Genomic DNA, 21,381 nt, shown 5'->3' with positions numbered 1-21,381 from the left:
GGAAAGTAGACAGAATAATATATGTTGTTTTCCAAACTTGTGTTATGTTAACTTGAGCGTTGAGAATAAAATAATGAATGAATTTATTTTTCATTATTATGTAAGCTTTGACAACATAGGGAAGACTATAATATAAATCATTAATTGATATTTACTCATATAAATAAATTGTAGAAGTCAACATGGGCACCAAACAACAGCAGCCAGTGAGGTAAAAGGGAACCAAGAAAGTATCATATTAGCCAGCATATTATCAGTGGCTTTCCCAATTTAACTGGTATAATTTCTTTTAACATATATAAGATGACCAAACTGTTATCGATCCTTTTTATCACACTAGGAAGAAGTATATTCCAGTTTGTATTTAGTTGATTGAATGAATGGGTTTTTGTTTGTTTAGAAAAAATATGCTTTATATATTTAATAAGGTCATATCATATTTTTCCAAATATATTATCATTTGCTCTGGTATAATCTTAGCAGTGGAATATAGCATTTCCTTACCATTAATTTCAATAAACATATATTTAAATTGGGTCAGGGACATAAATACTGTTTCCAGTGGTTTCATTCTCATTATTAATTCATATTTAATTCCACTGATGCTTCTTTCACAGATAGGGAAAAGCAGGGCAGTAAAAAGGGGTCCATAGATGGCCTGGGTGTCCTCACAAATCTTTGTATAGAAAAGGCTCCTACCCTCTTAAGCAATGGGGCTGTGTCACTACATGGTAGGGTGGCTATAAAATTTATTGTCCAAACTGAGACACTTTTGAAAGTGAGAGGGAGCACTATTAATAATTACACCTGGACAACAGACATAAACCACAACTGTCCTAGGCAAACCAGGACGTATGGTCATCCTATTACATGGTGACAGTACAATGATGTATGGATGGGATCTTTCAAGCTTAGAATGTAACTTGGTTTGGGATTTTTTTCTGAGCTAGAGTGCCATGCATTATCTACGTGTAAGTTCTGCTTCCTTATAGCTAGGCTATCATAAAACTTTGCATGGAAATGAACTGTTCCCCCCCCCATTCTGAAAGAAATATAAGTTTTAATCTATCTTAGAAGCTGTTAAGATGTAGAGGATAATTTGAAGACGGGTTGTTGTACAGTATTGGTAGTTATTTTTCCTGATATTGATGATGAGACAAGGGCTTCTGAAGACCTGTGGTTAAAAAAAAAAAATTGCTTTTTAACCAGTTCCCAACCCCTCCTAAATTCATTTTAACAAACTGTCAATATGATTTTAGTTAAAATTTTATTAATTTCTCATTTTATTGAATTATTATAAGAGAAAGCAACCTTTTAAAAATCTGCCAAGCTGTAAAATGTGACCAAATTAAACTTATAAAGGAAATGTATATTTTCTATTCAGAGGATATATTAATATCTATTAAATCAAGTATTATTCAGTTCTTCTATGACCTGTCTTACATTTTCTATATTAGAGCTGTCAAATTCTTAGATATGTTAAAGTTTCATACTATTCTCTATCAACACTTTATTGTGCTTTCAACAGTTTTTGTTTTATATCTTTTAATTAACATAATGTTGATATGTAACATATTGATGTGTGTTTATATTTGTCTGTTTACATCTTTTTATAAATTCTGATTTTTTTTATCATTATATAACGTCACTATTTATCCTTTTTGGGGCTTTTAACTTTATTATCCACCTCATTGTATATCCATTCTTGCTTTTTTTTAAATTTGCATTTGTCTAGTATCTCTCTTTGCTCATTCTTTTATTTCCAGTCTTTTTTTTTAATTGCTCTATTCTAATCGTGTGCATCAGTCTAGAAAGGAAAAGCTGTGTTGCACTAACAAATTGACCCCGACATTTAAAAGGCTTAGAAAACAAAGCTTATTTTTGGCTCTTCCTAAGTCCACTTAAGTTTTTTTTCACTTTGAAACTCAGTTGTCTTCCATTAATAACTCAGGCTGTTTCAATCTTGTGGCTCTGCCACCTCAACAGGAAGTGTCAGGATTTGCTGTGGCAGGAGGAGAAAGCTGGTGCACGTGCTCCCCTCTTAAATTATTTGGCTCACAGTCCATTGACTAAAACTACTCACGTGACCCACTTAACTGCTAGAGGGCTAAAAATGTAGTCTTCTATGCATCCAAGAAAAAGAGGAGAACCTAATAATGGTGAATAATTTTAATGTCTACGATAATGTGCTTTTTGCAAATAAAGAACAGCTTTTTAAAAAGTTGAATTTTAGAATCTCTCTCTTTTAAGAAAAGAGTTCATTCTATTCACAATTAGTAGAGTGAATGATATGTTGATTGTACTGAGCATTTTTATTTTCATTTTTTCCTTTACCTCAGATTGCTTGATGATTATATTACTATTTCTTTCTTTTAATCTGGATGTTCTATTTTTCCTTTCCATTTTATTAGTCTTTATCTTTTCCTTTCCCTGTTTTTATGTGTAATCATTAGCTTGTATTTCTGCGAATATCTTAGATCACTGCAACCTCAAACTCCTGGGCTCAAGGGATCCTCTTGCCTCAGCCTCCCAAGTAGCTGGGACTACAGGTGCATGCCACAACACCCAGCTAATTTTTCTACTTTTAGTAGAAAGAGGGTTTCCCTCTTGCTCAGGTTGGTCTCTAACTCCTGACTTCAAGTGATCCTCCCACCTTGGCTTCCCAGAGTCCTAGGATTACAGGTGTGAGCCACCATGCCCTGCCTGGTGAGAAGTTTCTTAACCTGCATTTTCTTTAGAGAGAGTTGATAGCTGTATACTCCAAATTCCTATGTATCTTCAAACATTTTTCCTTTGTCCCAAAATATGAATGATATATTGATAAATGTTAGTTGTGGTCTTTTTCTGTTGGAAGTTTTGGTAGTTGGTATTCTACTATTTGGTAGAATGCCAGATGAAGAGCCTGGAGTCATTCATATGCATTTTTTCAATTTTATGTGTCTTGTTTTTCTTTCTAGCAGCTTGTAAGAATCCTCTTTATTTTTAGAGTATGGAAATGTTGCTACTATATGCCTAGGAGGTTCTCCTTAATATAGCCTAGAAGTTAGTGAACTGATGAGCCAATCAATATGAAGACTCAGGCCATTCTTCATCTCAGGGAAATTTTCTACAAAGACTATTTTAGGCTATTGCTTTTCCTTTATCTCTTCTTTTTCTTCCTTTGAATTTGTGTTGTTCTAATATATGGGCTTCCAGATCTACCTTCTAAGTCTTATATCTTTTCCCTCACAATTTTCATTCTGTTATAAATTTTCTCTGAACACTAGAAAATTTCTCACATGTGAAAACTCATAAATGATCATTCCTTCTTTTACATCATCTATTGAGTTATTATTTAACTGATTTTATTATTTTTATTCAAGTTTTCATCAAATCCTGCATAATTTCTGTTTAACTCAGTGTGAGTTCTGTTTATTTTTCCTCTCTTCAGTTGCTGGGGGCCCTTATATAAACTACTATTTTTATTTTTTGGCTGACCAAAGCTGACTAAGTTGTATTAACCATGTTTCTAGCTTCTGTAAACTTGATGCTATAAAATATGTTTTATATGCATAGGTCAGACCATGCCTTGTTCTGCACAGCTCAATAATATGTCCAAGTCACCATGCCTTGCCCTCTTGCCTCTCTCATTGTCCATCCTCTTCCTCTGGAAGAATCCTCCTCCAAGGGGTGTAGTTTTCAGATACAAACCAGCCAATCCAGAACCAACACTCTTAACCAACTCCTCTCATACTCTGGGCTACTATCTACCTGCCCTACTAACCCCAGGGCCAGACAACTAGGCCAACCACTTTGCGCCAGGGCCTGATGAAATCATTCAAACCAACTAATCTTAAGCTTACTCACCCTACATCACCTGTACCTTCCCATGGGAAATACAATAAAGGCTCTTGCACACAGTTTCTCTTTCTCTCTCTGCTTCATGACCAACTCTAATGCTTTCCCATGGATCCCCTGTGGCATGGTATGCCCCTCCTTTGGGAACTGTGAGGAATAAATTGTCTTCAATGACAGCCATCTCCTGATCTGTTGACCTTACTATACAGCAAATTTGCTATTAATATACTATACAGTTGAACAATGCCAGGGTTGGAGGTGCTAGCCCCCTGTACTTCAAAAATCTGTGTATAACTTCTTTTTTTTTTTTTTTGAGGCAGAGTCTCGCTTTGTTGCCCGGGCTAGAGTGAGTGCCGTGGCATCAGCCTAGCTCACAGCAACCTCAAACTCCTGGACTTAAGCGATCCTACCGCCTCAGCCTCCCGAGTAGCTGGGACTACAGGCATGCTCCACCATGCCCGGCTAATTTTTTCTATATATATTTTAGTTGGCCAGATAATTTCTTTCTATTTTTTTTAGTAGAGACGGGGTCTTGCTCTTGCTCAGGCTGGTCTCGAACTCCTGACCTTGAGCAATCCACCTGCCTCGGCCTCCCAGAGCGCTAGGATTACAGGTGTGAGCCACTGCGCCCGGCCTGTGTATAACTTTTGACTCCCCCAAAACTTAACTACTAATAGCCTACTATTGACCAGAAGTCTTACTAATAACATGAACAGTTGATTAACATACAAACATACTAGTATCTACATATATTTTATGTATTCATGACATACCCAACTTTTTCCTATTTTTTCAATATATCTAGGCTATGCAGTTCATTTGAGTTTTTTCCAATTGTTGTTAATCTCCAAAGTATTTTCCTATATTTTTACTGAAAAAAATCTGCATATACATAGACCTGCACAGTTCAAACCTGTGTTGTTCAAGATTCATTGTACTTTGAAACACAGGTTTACATATTGTAGTTTGCCACATATGCTGGCAATCTAATATGTCTGTGCTGTTGATGGCATTAGTCTGTTGGTCTCCTGTCAAGGAATCAGTTTCTGTCCCAGTCTCAGAGGAAAGCGATTGTCAACACATCCATTCAGTTCTCAATCAACTTTTGCAGTCTGGTGTATGACTTTTGTGGCTCTTACACAGGGTCACAGTCCCTCTGTCTCACTAGGCATCTGTAGTTCTTCAAGTTTCAGGCTGTCTCCAGGATCTGCTACTCTCAGAATTGCCTCCCTGATTTTAGCAGTTTATTCTGTGTTTGTCCAGGCCGCTGTTCAGGGAAATGCATCTAGACCTTTCCATGTGCTATGCCAGAGCCCCTAAGGAGTCTAGTAAACCCTTGACTTTGGCTGAGTAAGGAAAACAGTGTAAAGTTATGAGTGAGGGAGACACATGTAGAGTGCCAAACTTGGATTCTGGAGCCACACTAACTGGATTCCAATCCTAGCTGTGCTACTCACTAACTGCAATTTTAGTCATTACTTGAACTCTCTGTACTTCAGTTTCCGCATTTATAAAACAGATGTGATAATGATAATAGTTTCTACTTCATACGTTTGTTGTATGAGTTATTATATTTAAAGCACTGTGTAAGTGTTAGTATTGCTGTTATTCTATAATGTAGTCACAATTTCCTAGTAAAACACAAGGAATTGGCCGGGCGCGGTGGCTCACGCCTGTAATCCTAGCACTCTGGGAGGCCGAGGTGGGCGGATCGTTTGAGCTCAGGAGTTCGAGACCAGCCTGAGCAAGAGCGAGACCCCATCTCTACTAAAAATAGAAAGAAATTATATGGATAGCTAAACATATATATACAAAAAAAAAAAAAAATTAGCCGGGCATGGTGGTGCATGCCTGTAGTCCCAGCTACTCGGGAGGCTGAGACAGGAGGATCCCTTGAGCTTAGGAGTTTGAGGTTGCTGTGAGCTAGGCCGACGCCACGGCACTCACTCTAGCCTGGGCAACAGAGTGAGACTCTGTCTCAAAAAAAAAAAAAAAAAAAAAAAAAAAAAAAAAAAAAAAAAAACACAAGGAATTAACAAAGAGAACACTTTTTTGTTGCCTGGCAATTTTTTACTTTAACAGGACTATAAGCATCGGAGCAGACTTAAGGAAAGAAAAAACCAGGAAAACAAGTTTCTACTATTATACTCATGAAATTTTGAGAGAATTTGAAGGTCCATATCTGTGGATGACTTGGAGATACAAATCTATATCTCAAATTATTTATTTGTTCCTGTTCTTACAAATTAGATGCATTTGTTTTAAAAGAAAACTTACCATTTTTAAATGAGCAAAGGACATCCATGAATACACAGTACAGAGAATAATTAAAAGAAAAGGATATAAACAACTAATGAAATAATGTTGATCCTTAACTAAGGTTGCAGGACTGTGAGAACCTAGGCAGCTCTTGGGAGCTTGGTGGATTATATAGATAACGTATGCTTAGAAAATTTGAAATAGACATGTATGAAGAAGAGAATAAGTAAAATCAGTTATCCTACTATATAGAAATAACTATTGTTAGTGTTTTAATCAATTACCTTATCACTTTGTTCTATTATTTGTTTCATTCTATATGGCCATGTATACAAAGTCTTTTCTAATAACATTTTGTTCTTAATATGGTACCATGAACATATATCATGCCACTAAATATTATTTGAAAATGAATTTCTAGGTATATTGTTTCTTTGTGTGCATTTAATAAAACATATTTATCCATTTTCCTATTGATGCATACTTATTGTGCCCAAATTTTCACTAGCTAAAATAACCTTAAGATTGATATCTTTTCACTTTTTAACTTTATTTTTCAAATTTTGTTTGCAAGCAAGAGAAATCAACTTGAGCTAGCCTAAGGCAAAAAGGGAAGGAAAATGGTGAAAGAATTTATTGAAAGTTTGAGGAGTATCTAACATTCACAAAATTAGAGTTAACATAATAGCTATCATTTTTTAGCTTGTCAAATTGAAATTGCTACTTTAAAAAAATTATAATATTCAATGTTGGCAAGAGTGTGATGGAAGAGACAACCTCAGTTAGTCTTTTTTTTTTTTTTTTTTTTTTTTTTTTTTTTTTGAGACAGAGTCTCACTCTGTTGCCCAGGCTAGAGTGAGTGCCGTGGAGTCAGCTTAGCTCACAGCAACCTCAAACTCCTGAGCTCAAGCGATCCTCCTGCCTCAGCCTCCCGAGTAGCTGGGACTACAGGCATGCGCCACCATGCCCGGCTAATTTTTTCTATATATATGTTTAGCTATCCATATAATTTCTTTCTATTTTTAGTAGAGATGGGGTCTCGCTCTTGCTCAGGCTGGTCTCGAACTCCTGAGCTCAAACGATCCGCCCACCTCGGCCTCCCAGAGTGCTAGGATTACAGGCGTGAGCCACCGCGCCCGGCCCTCAGTTAGTCTTGAGGTGGGGAAGAGATGATAAAAGAACAGATTTTCTGAAGAGAAAATGGCGATGTTTTCAAGAGGCTTCAAAAATAATATTCCTTGACCAAGTAATTTTATACACTTATGTAAAGAAGTTTTATGCTTTTCATATACTTGACATCCTAGTAAATATAATTTAATGTACTGACCATTAAAAAGAAAATCAGGCAATATATTCTCTCTTTGATAATTTAAAATTAAAATATTTTACATAACAAATTACAAATTTTCAATTTTCTAAAGAATTTTATTTTCCAAGCGGAAGATAACTACAAGGCAGGGCCATGGAGTGAAAAAGCCCATGTTCTTGTTACATGACTTTTGACAAATCACTTAAAAATTAAAACCATACTTCTTACCTGAAAGATAAATATATCTGCCTTATTTACTTTCTTAAGTTGTTGAAGGTGTCCAATGAGATAGTTCATGGAATGGTTTTGTAATTAATGATTTCTTGTAAAATTTAAGTTGGTATTATTATTATTGTTTCCTTGTGTCATTGGGTAGGAAATTGCATAGCTTTATTGATTTTGACGAAAGTTTTAACAATTTATTTTAGGATAATAAATATCACTTTTATTGTGGAATGACAGAAAAATACAAAAGTGTCATCATGTTAGGACAGAGGAGAAAAGAGTTCAGGGAGTTAACCAAAACTAACTATAAAAATATGGTTCTCAGTTACTCTGATCATCAGAATTAGTGATGAAAAGTCAATGAGTATAGAAGAAAACAAAAATGATGAAGGAATTCCTCTTTGTATATCAGAAGATGTTTTGTGTCCTGTCTATATTTTCAGGGCATTTTGTTTTACTTGGAGCAGAATCTCTAATGACTTATAAAGCCTTACTTTTCTTAAGAATAAATGAAGAGAAAATACTTCTTTTGGTAGTTTTGAATATTTTAATGAAGTAAAAATATGTATGTTAATTACCTATTCTGTTAACTATAGCATGTTTTAATTTTAAACAATCTTTCCTCTCCTACCCTATATCCATCAATTGCATTTTTAATTGTAAATTAATTGTATATTCTTTATCCACTTAATCCTCATCCTCTTTACTGTTTTGCAACATTGGGCACTCTTGATCATTATCTGCATGAACTTATCTCCTTCCTTAGATTCTGTTTCCCCCTGAGATTTCTTTTGCTCTTCTTACTGGCTATGCTGGCTATTTTTACATAGGCCTTCAAAATCACGGTACCACTTGGTTATGTCATCATCCTTCTGCGTATTTGCCCTGGTTGATCTCATATACTGTCATTGATTCCTTTCACATAAGATGACCCAGAAATACATAGCCTCCCATATTCTTCTATTCCTATATTTCTCCCTGCCTTCTTTATATATCTCTCTGTGTATTCTGAGCACATCTTAAACTCAGTGTGCCTCAAATGGAACCTCTACCAATTTAGCACCCTTTTCAGCTTTCTCTATTTCCTCTTGTTGATAATGGTGCCACACAGCCATCCAAATTCAAAAGCTTGGCATTATCTCAGATTCTTTTCAACTACTCATACCACATCCCACCAGACCCTAACACTATTCTTCTTTTAAAATGTCTCAAAACCCATCTCCAGCTGCAGGTCACTATGTTGATTTGGGACCCAGTCCTCTCTCATCTCATAGAAACAAAGAACTTCCTAAGTGATTTTTGAGATTTGGCATTCTGTCTCTGTTATAGTGTCCATCCACACTGTCATGAGAGTGACTTTTCTGAAACACAGTGTTAAATCTGTGATTTTCTTACTCTAAAAACTTGCACTGGTTTTCACCTTAGATGGAGTATTCGATCCTACATGAGGCTTGTTCATACAAGTGTCCCTTTCCACCTTTATCTACTTCCATTCTTTCCATCTCCACCTTCTCACAATCTATATGTGTAGCAACACTGTTCTACTCCTTCCCTAAACTTGCCTGGTGCCTTATACAGTCTTCCTCTGCCTGTGATCTATCTATGCCTATTCTCTACCTAGACAATGCAGACCTACTCATCAAGGCCTAGTTCAAATATCATTTTCTTGGTGATTTTCTTGAACAGTAAGATCCTTTCTTAATTCTGTGTATAACAGTTTTAAAATAATATTATTGCAGCTGTTATCCTGTTGATTCTCCATCATTTGTTTATATGTCTTTTTCTTGTTACTATAGCACATGAGATTTTTGAAAATGTCAGAACCCTATCTTTTTCTATCTTCTTTTTCCACCTCATCTCTCTCTTCTTCTACTATTGCTTATTAATGTGTGTTCAGTAAATTCTGGTTTAATGTGAGTAAATGAAGGAAAGAGGAAAAAAGGTATTATAAATTGCAAAAGGACTACCCAATTTGTGGGTGAATATATATATATTATATATTATATAATATATAATTAATATAATAAAATATAATATAATATATAATTATATATATTATATAATATATGCAATATATTATATAATATATAATATATTATAATATGTATAATATATATTTATATAATATATAATATATATAATAATATATAATAATAATATATAATTTCTTGCAAAAAAAGTCTATGCATTTTGCCCAATTTCTTTCCTTTCCTATTTTTATTTGATAGAATTGTATTTATTTTTTCAGTGTGTGGAAATTTTTATCAAAATTATAACATTAAAAGAAAAAAATAAATGTATCAATACATTGAGCTTATTATATATTTTGGGTATAGTTTTCAATCGATTCAAATAATTCAGACAATTCAAATAATTCTTAAGTATTTCAATACCCAGAATTAAATATCCAGTGAAAAGATTTCATTATACTGATGAAAACCATTCAAATGTAAACTAGGAGAAGCATTGTTTTAAATGATTCAGCAAGTATTATATTTATTTGCTAAAGATTTTTCTTTTGCTTCACATTTTTAATCAAAAGATGATCCATGATTTTTGTTGAAAGAGAAAAAAATTCTCTTGTCTGTCCTCTGTATATCTACAATGAACTCCTGGGTATAATCTAGTTTTGATGACATGCTAATTGCATTCTAAAAATGTACCCAGAATTAAGAACTTTGGTTCTAAAGATCAAACAACATCCTTAAGAGTGGTTTGTTTTTTTTTTTTTTTTTTACAGTATTGTTTAAAATCATCCTTTTATATTTCTGAATTAGCCCATGTTATTCTTGCTGACTTTGTCAGCAAGATTTTTCCTGGTAGTTTTAATTTGCACTATTCTGCACACACCACCTTCGTGACCTTTGCTCTCCCACTCTAGCATAAAAGTTCAACAAATGCAAAATCTAAGATTAGACAGGCAGCTGGTAGATAATTATTTGCAGTTATAAAAGTTTCTTAATTACAAACCTACTTTTAGGCACTCACAGTGTTGAATAATGAGAATTTGACACCAAATGAACTAAGTTCAAGAATCAAGTCTGCCACAAATTAGTGTTTACTTAATCTTTCTAAACCTCAACTTCTTCATCTGTCAAATAGACATTTCACAGAGTTTAATTAAATATGATGGTGCCTTCAATGGTGAAGCATTACGTAATTTAACCTATTTTTATTTTTATAAATAGTAATAGGAAGTTGTAGATTGTCATTCCTAATAAAATCACATGTATGTGTTTATTGTTCTCCTAATATATAATTTTTTAAAAAAGAAATATGGAATAAATGGACTTGAAGACATGACATCCAAATCTTATAGCAAGTTCCATCGAAAAGTGACTCAACAGGGAAAACAACAGAAAATGAACTTCTGTAGCATTTCATAGACTTCAACACATATTCAACAAACATTTATTGAAGACATACTTGTGTGTGTAAAATATCCTGAACTGAGTGGTTTATAGAACATAAGGTTTTCTGAAACAGATGAGTTCTTACCTTCTGGAAATGTGCAATTTGATAAATAGTTCATCATCCATTGGTTGCTTGAATCATCAATTCAACAGTTACCTTTTTTGAATCATCATTTATTTATCTGTCATGCAATTCATTGTGTACTCAAGTTCAAATGACCATAGTTTAAAATGTGCTTTTCACTATAGTAAGGCAATTATAAAATAATAACCATAGAGCTGCAAGTATTAAGATAAAATGCAATTGGTACCTCCCTGGTAAATTTGTAATTGACAAATTCTTTGAGGCACTCAGCAACAACTCTTTTATATTTCTTTCAAAATGTAAGGCAAAAAAAATTATGTACATGTTTTAGAAACATGTTTCTGTTGGGATTTGAGGTTAATAAAACCCACCCTTTAACTTTGCACAATTGTAAAACAATTAAATTGTAAGACATAAAAATCATATAGATGAAAATCAGTATGCTAGCTTTATTTTTCAAAAGTTGGCAAAATATGGTTTAAATCTGCAGTCAGTTATATTTCCTAACTGAAGTATCCACCCAAAACTGAAGGCCTCTCTTCCATTTGTAAATCCTCCAGGGGTAAATCCTGTCACAATGGCAAAGTAGATACCGGAGCATCCTGAGAACAGTTCTCAGAAGGGGAGAAACCTAGAAGGAACGGGATCAGGTTAGGTTTGGTCCTTCTGCATTTCCTAGTTAATGGAGTCACCGCTTCTCCCTTCAAAATGAAGGAAAATGTCTCTATCTTCCAAAAAGAAAACTGGAGGAGGAGGAGATAAATGATTCCTCCTAATATTACCTCACAGGATATCCATTCACACTCCTCATGCCCTTGAGGTTAATGTATTAGGGATTTTGTTTGAAAAAGATGGGTATATTTTAACAACCCTGATCTTTTCTTTTGGGATTTAGAGTGCTGCCACATAACCTATGATGATGGGTTTGTCTCCATTAATACGACACTTGGTTGAAGACATGCATAATCATTCCTCTACTAACCTGAGTCTTATTACTCTTTAGGGTCCCAGCGCCTAGCACAGCATCTGGTACTCAACTGTTTGTTGAATGAATGAATGACATGAATAAATGAGGAGGCATGGTTCTAACACTGATTTTGTTCCTAACCTAACTCTTTTGATATTATGTCATACTTCTTGCAGACAAAAAAAGCCAGAGTCTTCTCTGTACATTTGAGAAAACAGAACAGAGAATTCAGACAGATATTTATCAACTGAGTAATAGCCTTCAAGATTTATTACGATATAATCAGAAACATTATTTAATCAGCTATGGTTGTTAGTCAATAAGAATTGAAATTTTGGCCGGGCGCGGTGGCTCACGCCTATAATCCTAGCACTCTGGGAGGCCGAGGTGGGCGGATCGTTTGAGCTCAGGAGTTCGAGACCAGCCTGAGCAAGAGCGAGACCCCACCTCTACTAAAAATAGAAAGAAATTATATGGACAGCTAAAAATATATATAGAAAAAATTAGCCGGGCATGGTGGCGCATGCCTGTAGTCCCAGCTACTCGGGAGGCTGAGACAGGAGGATCGCTTGAGCTCAGGAGTTTGAGGTTGCTGTGAGCTAGGCTGACGCCACGGCACTCACTCTAGCCTGGGCAACAGAGTGAGACTCTGTCTCAAAAAAAAAAAAATAAATAAAAAAAAAATAAAAAAAAAAAAAAAGAATTGAAATTTTGTTTTCCTATTTTTACTGAATTCATTATGATTTGGCAATTGATAGTTTAGAAGTTCCCTAATGTCTTCTAAAAATAAATATTATTTAGACTTTATTGAACAATGAATTTCTTTACTAGGAGATAAATACATTTAAATCAATAATTATAAAATTAAAACAATTCTGATTTTCACTGTAGAAATAACTTGTTGGTTACCTGTAGAGACCCATGGAAATTTGTTTTCATGACCTCAGCTATTTTAGACAAGAACTGTGCAGAATCTAAGATTTTCCCTTACCTTGCAAGGTAACAGGTTAGCCTGGCGCAGTTCTTAGGATGCTAGAGGAAGACCCAAGATTCCTAGGTTAGAGACAAAGGACTTTATAACTCATGGCCAGAAGTAGCATAAGCCTATTTGTATCAGTTCTTCTTGCCCCCAAGTCTTCCACGGGGCTGAGGCAAATGTTTATATAAACAATGGGTTGTGTTACACAGGAAGAATCCTGAGCTTAGGGAACCTGGATTTTCATAACGGGCAGTACGCACACCTGTTCTTTGCTCTGGAGGAGGTATTATCTCTATCCTCTAAAGCTATCAGCACACTTATGCAGTACTCCAGAGGGAGATATTATTTCTGTCTTTCAAGGCTGTTTGCTACACAAGCATGGGTGAGAAGATAATCTGGAACAAATGACCATCAATGTCTCCTTAAGATGTGGAGAAATGTGAGAGACTCCGAGAATTGTCTCCTAATTTTTTTGTTGTTGATGTTGATTTAAGGAAAAGTACAAAAGTTCAGTGCCTCTAATATTTATTGAGAATCTAGTCCATAAAACGTAGTATTAGACTGTTAGACACTGTATGGTATACAGTGATGAGAAAGCCACGACTATGTCCTCAAGGAGTGAAGGCATGTATGCACACATATATACTATAAAGCATGATGACGTAAATGTCACATAACACAGTAATTTGAGTTTGATATCAGAGATGCTAGAATAGCTATGGCACAGTAATTGAGAGAAGTGAATGAACTGTTTGAGTTTAAATCCCAGGCTTACTGATTACCACTTTGTATGCAGTACTTACCCTCCCTGTTTTTTAGTTTCCTCATTGTTGAAATTTATATTAGTACCTACCTCATAGGGCAATTGGGACGATTAAATGACTTACTACAGGAAAGAGCCTAGAACAGTTTCTAACACCTACTATCTGTTCAATAAAAGTTAGTTTTATAAAATCATTGTGACCTTAAGAATAGTTACTTAACTTCCTCTCTGAGTCACACCTTCCTCGCTTATAAAATGAGAATAATATCTTATTGATTGACTGTGAGTTATAAGTTAAAAATGTATTGAATATACTTAGTAAAGACTTAAAAACTGTTATCTGCTATTATTAATAGAGGAGAATATACTATATTTAATTCAAGGGATAGATTGAGGTTTTTTTCCTACCTTTTTAAATGTCTTTTACTGAGTCACACCTGGTGAATAATGTAAGGAGGGGGCAACACTATACTAGAACTGGAGACTTTGTTCTGTTCTTGATGTTGTCATTAATTCATTTATTCAAAACAAATGAATTGGCAAAAGACAAATGTATCAGAGTCCCTTGCCTTTAAAAATCTCACAGTAGTCAACAAGCCACTTACATTCGTCTGCATAGTCCAGAGGAAACAAATGTAATCAGGAGGTGGTTTTTGACTGGAGTAGTGGAAGATGAGTTAGAAGTTGGGATAATGCAAATAAAGGCACAGAGACAAAAAAAAAAAAAAAAAAAAAAATGGTATGTCTTGGGAGAACACTAACAAATTCAGTTTAGCCACCTTAGAGTCTGAAGAGACAGGTTGGGTTGATCAGTGGAAGACAGACAAGGAAGGATTTAAATGCCAATTTCAGGGTTTAACCTTAATTCCTTAGGCCCTGTGAAGTTTTTAATGAGGCTGCTGTAGCTGCTGAGCAAAGCTGGGGCAAGAGCAGAACATTTAGAGAAAAATCATATTCTCGGCCTGTTAAACTTGGAGACACAACTGCCCCAGCTTTTTTTTTTTTTTTTATTTTGACAAAGGCATATTTTTAAATGACTTATCTTTTTTTTTAAATTTATTTATTTATTTATTTATTTTTTTATTTTATCTTGTTATGGGGGATACAGAATTGCAGGTTACATATGTTGCTCCTGTACCGCCTTTCCCCCCAAGTCAGAGCTCCAGGCGTGTCTGTTCCCCAGGTCGTGCGCATTGCACCCATCATGAGGTATATATCCCTCCCTTCCCCACCCCCCTTCCCGAGTCAGCACCTTCAAGTGTTACCACTCCCCAAACGGTGCGCAATGCACTCATTGTGTAGGCATACCCCCATCCCCTCCCCCACCCCCCACCTCAGTCTGATATGCAATTGGTGTCGTTCCCAGATTTGTATTTAGGTGATGATCAGGGAAACCAATTTTCTGGTGAGTACATGTGATGCTTGTTTTTCCATTCTTGGGATACTTCACTTAATATAATGGGTTCCAACTCTCTCCAGGAGAACCATAGAGATGTCGTATCTTCATCATTCCTTATAGCTGAGTAATATTCCATGGTATACATATACCACAGCTTACTAATCCAATCATGTATTGATGGGCATTTGGGTTGTTTCCACATCTTTGCTATTGTGAATTGTGCTGCTATAAACATTCGGGTACATGTGTCTTTGTTACAGAATGACCTTTTTTCCTTTGGGTATATACCCAGTAATGGGATTGCTGGGTCAAATGGCAGGTCTACTTGAATCTGTTTAAGATACCTCCATAATGCTTTCCACAGGGGTTGCACTAGTTTGCAGTCCCACCAGCAGTGTATTAGTGTTCCTGTCTCTCCACACCCACGCCAACATGTGTCGTTTTGGGTTTTTTTGATAAAGGCCATTCTCACTGGGGTTAAGTGATATCTCATTGTGGTTTTGATTTGCATTTCTCTGATGATTAGGGATGTTGAGCACTTTTTCATATGTTTGTTAGCCATTCTTATATCTTCTTTCGAGAAGTTTCTATTCATGTCATTTGCCCACTTTTTGATAGGGTTGCTTGATTTTTTCTTGCTGATTTTCCTGAGTTCTAAATAGATTCTTGTTATCAGTCCTTTATCTGATGTGTAGTATGCAAAAATTTTTTCCCATTCTGTAGGTGGTGCCCCAGCTTTTTTGTGTCACATTAACAAGTACGAGGAAGTGCTCACAAATACGAAGAAGTGCTCTGAACTTAGTAAATAGTAGAAGGAACCATCTATCCATCACTCGAAGTCTGCTGTCCCCAACCCCCTGGCTGTAGACGGCCACCCCACCGGTGAATGGCCCATTAGGAACTGAGCTCCCATCACCACCTCTCCCGCCTTCCTCAACATCAGTGGAAAAATTGTCTTCCATGAAACTTGGGGGTGGGTGGTGCACAGCTTCATCTGTATTTACAGCCTCCCCCGGTGAAACGGGTCTCTGGTGCCAAAAAAGTTTGGGGACCACTGCCTAAGTTACTTAATTAATCATTCTTAATTGCTGTGAGGGATAAAACTACCTGAATAAGGCCCTAAAATATAAACGCTAACCACTGACTTAGGGAAAAGACAAGTATTTGGGGTTAAACTCATAACTCTAGCTTGGTGGTAAGCATAGAGTATGACCAAGGGTTTGAAGGGAATTGCCTTGATGTTTATGGGAATGTTTTACCCCCCAGGCCATGAGGACCTACAGTGATTCTGTTTAGCCATTTAATGTAAAAAATACTGCTCTGTGGGAGTTTATTCCTTAACACATGAGACATTTGTTCAAATGTTTACATGGCTTTACAGTATTTAGCAGAGTTAGGTATTGAATTGCCAACTACGTGCATTTTATTGTAGTGCTGTTACATCAGTCCCCAAACTCTAGCAAAAAATATTCTCATTAACTGCTATTACCTTCATCAAACACATAACCTCTTGGCAGGGCTCTAGCTCCCTAGGCAAGCCCATCATCAGCCCCCACACTTCAAGCAAGTGCATAAGCACCAGCTGTCAACGGCGCTTTCAATCCAGCTGTCAAGCCAGGTGTGGTAAGTGCTGCGCTGTGCTCTGATGTTAATGATGGATTAATTAAGGCGGTGTGTGTATTCATGCAGCGGAATCTGGAAAGCAGTTTGTGTACTGCTTTTGGCTGGGGTTCTACTGTAGTCCTCAGTGTATTCCTTGGGGGCCTCCTCTCAACTTGCCAACAGGTCTGTATACTCTGGTTCAAAAGCAAACAATGAGCTTATCTGAACTAAAAACAAAGAGCCCCATGACTAATTCACCAAAGCTTGTGATCTTGACAGAGAAAGCACAGCATTTGTTTGACAGATCTATGAAAAGAGGTGGAGGTGTTCTTTTCTCCTTGCTTTTGCAGAGTAGACTAATCTGTGGATACATTGCTTATGCTTCATAAACCAGTGGCATGTTATTTTATTCATGGCTCATAAGATAATAGGATTTGCTATATTTAAATGTTTCCCAAAATATAGATGTATTTTCTGTATTTTTGCAGGATAATCCTTGACAATACTGTTGCCCTTTGGAGTTATTCCACTGTCCATATTAGTTGCCTTTTTTATCATTGGGTTATGCTCCTTCTCTCAAGGCAATCAGCATGTCTTTTGGCTACAGAATTTTAAGCTACTGCCCCTGTTTTACTTATATGTAGTGTCCTGTTAATGCATTTCTTAGAACTTGGGGATCTAACATTCAAAAGCTCTGATCTCAGTGTGTATTCCATTGTATTTTGGTTGAAAAAGGTAGGCTTTCTTTTTTTTCATTGAATAATATCAATGTCAGCAATAACAGTAATAATAACTACAATTCATTAAGCACCTGTTATGTACTGCACACTGAGTATTAAATACATAGAAACAAGTTAGCATGCATGATCATGTTTTTTCACCCTTTTCACAGAAGTTAAAAGTTTAGAGATATTAAATAATTTTCCCAGAGTTGTATAGCTCATAATGAAGAATGGAATACATTTGGAAGATATGGGTGTTAGAGAATCATTAGGGATTTATCAGGGAGAAAAAAAGGAAGTCATCAGGAAGCAAACCTAGGTTGTGAACGACAGGGAGACTTATGGGCACAATGCCTGTTAGGACGCAGTGAGAACCTGGTGCTGCTGCTGGACACATGTCTCAAGAGTAGAGGGGCAGGTTGGGGTAGGACAGAGAAATGTTACAGTAAAGAGTTTGAGCTTGACTTTATTCTTCTTACAAAGAAGAACTGATGAAAAGACATGATCAATTTAGTTTTTGGAAGATAATGGCAATAAGGGGAAGGGAGATGTATTGAGTTGGGAGTGTCTGGTAAGAGAATATACCATTAAGAAATTATACCATTGAGATCTACTCCGTACCGGTTGCAGAAAGTAAAACACAAAGTCTGCTCATTGCACTGTGGTCTGTTCTAGAAATCTGCTAGACTAGGAAATTGTCAGATAACTAAATACATCAATACTTGCCTCTTCACAATTAAAGCTAACATCTGAGTGACCAGTGCATGTCCCACCCTGTTTTAAATTCACTATATATATATTAACTCATTTAGTCCTCACAACAAGTCCATGAGGTATGTACCCAGAATGAAGTGGTGGGACCAGGTGATGAATCTAGAGAGGGTGGTTGCTAGATTTGCTATCTTGACAGCAGGATGTGGTTGTATTTTAGGAAGATATTTTATTTCATCCTATTGTTTTTAGCTATTGGAGTTTACCACCTACTAGCATTTATAATGCACCTTTTGATTTTAGGTATATCATTATCTGTATAACAAGGTGTCATGTTTTGTTTGGGAACTCTCTGAAGAGGTTTAGGAGAATTCCTGAGACTGTATTTGTTTGTGGAAGTTTAACATTTAGGGAATGACAATTAGATCATATTACATCTGGATATCATGGAAATATTTTATATACTACCTCACAAGTTCTCACCAGAAAAATAAATTCTCGCCGGCTTGAATGTGCAGTACTGTCAAATGGATTTAAAACAGAGTGAAGGGACCCTAAGCAAAGGGTAATGATAGCAATAATAATGATAAATGGCAATGCATTGAGTTAGGACCAGTGTGCACAGTTGGCTGCTTTTATTTAAGATGTCTTGGTAATGTTAAAGCTGCAAAAAGCATTAATAAATGAGTATGTAGTGTTGTAATCTGAAATCTTTTTGCAGATATCTTGATCTTCGGTAAATGTAATTATATGTTGCTATTATTATTTAATTAAAGATTTAAAAAAATCACATAATTAGCCTGCAGGATATCATAAGTATCACAAATATCTCAAGAACCCTCATTGGTTGGTTGTTTATTGTTATGTAAACCAGGACAACTAAACTGTCAAAGGAGGTTTTAAGGAGAAGAAAGAAGACAAATCTGAATGGACTTTAGTTCCAGCTAATGCTGTTAATTTTTTTGCAACATTATTAGCATAAGAATTTCCCAGATACAGTCACAAGTATTACACTCTATGCTAACCAGCTTGTGCATAGCTTAAAATAGTAATAACAGACACATGAAAGTGAATTTAAAAACAAAAACATATTTATTTTTTAAAGAGAAGATTGACTGTAAACTAATACTAGTGTATATATTCAAATTGTCTTTGCTATGACTTCATAATTTGTAATGGTATTCAGCTTGACAATGTTTACACTTGTTAATGACTTCCTTTATGAGTGATAATTGATCCACTTCATTATCATATTAAATCCTTGATCATATGCCATTAGGTTTGATGTAATAAATGATCTGTGTGATTTTTAGTGTAATGAACTAATTAGACTAATTAAAATCAATATGTGTGCCAATATTATACTTTGAATCCAAATGCTCCTTCATACTGTGCTGGCTTAAAATCAGCAACTCAGTAAAAAGGATCTAATGCTGATTTATGAGCACTTGAGGAACATGAGGCAGAATAAATTGCTTGTGGTAGTAGAGACAGCATTAGTGAAGTATAAGATACTAAGTGCATTGTAAGGTCAGCAATAAGGGTGTACTTACACATGTAGTTATATGGCACCTTAAACCTCCTCTTAATATATCAGAACATCCCAGCAAAATTATTTGGTTTAAATGCCAGATCTGTTACTCTGCACTTGTTCGTAAATAACATTACAAAAATTCAAGCATCCCAATTAAGTAATCAGTCTACAACTCTAATCACAATATGCATATTAAGTTTGTTATGTTTTTTAACAATTGATTTATTTTCTGTAAGAATAAATAAAACACATTCTAAAGCAGAGGTTAAATAAAAATCAATGTGTAATTCTATAACTTTAAATCATCCATTATTCATTCAGAAACCTGTAGAAATTATAAATGATAATTTTAGAGAACTGATAGGTAAGTTCTTCAAAACTAAATTCTTATGTCACTGCTTTGAAGAGGCCTTGCCTGATTTCCAAGACAATCACAGATCTCTCACTTAAATGCTTACCAAAATGTTTCTCTTTTCTGTTATTTATCAAAATAATTTTAATTTTATGATGGATTGACTAAGGGTGATGGAATTTCTGGGCGGTAAACTCAACGGGGGCAGAGACCACCCTATGTAGGTCTAACACAGTGCCTCACACACAGAAAGCAAAATAAGTTTTTTAAACTTTTCTTTTAACTCTATATATAACTTTATTTGCCACTTCTAAAGTTTAAGTAAATTTTAGACTATTTTAATGGAAGCTAAATATCATACCTCATAAGTAAATAGTGGCAAAAAATTTAAAATAAGATAGCCATATTTTCTCTACAGAGCCTGGCACCTGTCTTCTGTGTTTATTTCCCTTGAGGGCCAGTGGAAATTGTAGTTACAAAAGGAAGCTGAACTGGAATGCGGAACTTTGGACCTGTTCATTCTATGCCAGATCAAAGGTCACTCAGTTTTTCTCTCTTACTTGATATAAGGGTCTATAGCTATGTCAGCAAATGGAAACAGTATGTAATATCTTTGGATAATTTTTTAAAAGACTTTCCTGGCAGGTTTGTTTTACCTATGTCTTCTAATGATCCAAATACATTTAGGCATTTATTGTGAGAGTTTGATTTATCTTTGGGAGTAATCTTTAGTGATTTAACTGTGAGGCAACATAAAAGGGACTCTCAAGGCATTTTTTTCCAATCCAGTTAGAACCTTTTCTCTCCTATTTCTTTTTCTTCACATGCCCCACAGTTCCAGCTCATCATTCATCCAAAAATATACACATATTAATTGAGAATTTATGCAAGGCACTATACTAGGTTCTCTGATAGAGCATACATGGGTCTCCGGGTCCAAAGCCATTTCTCATCTAGAAAGAAAGATAAGACATGTACATAAATAGTTCTAATCTAAAGTAATATGTTATAAATCTTGGAGAGAGCCTCAAACAAATTGCAATAGAAATTTAAAGATCAGCCAATGACTTTTAGCAGCGCAATTTGGGAAAGCTTTGTAATAATGGAGCTGGCATTCAAACGGCACCTTGATAGCTGGAAACAATTTTGTCAGGATGGGGTGGGAAGTGACCATTCTAGAGAGAACAAAAGACATAATCACTTTTCCTAGTCTTAAATAGGGTG

This window comes from Eulemur rufifrons, chromosome 3 (assembly GCF_041146395.1).
Source record: "Eulemur rufifrons isolate Redbay chromosome 3, OSU_ERuf_1, whole genome shotgun sequence".
Taxonomy (NCBI): Eukaryota; Metazoa; Chordata; class Mammalia; order Primates; family Lemuridae; genus Eulemur; species Eulemur rufifrons.
This window is presented reverse-complemented; position numbering follows the sequence as displayed.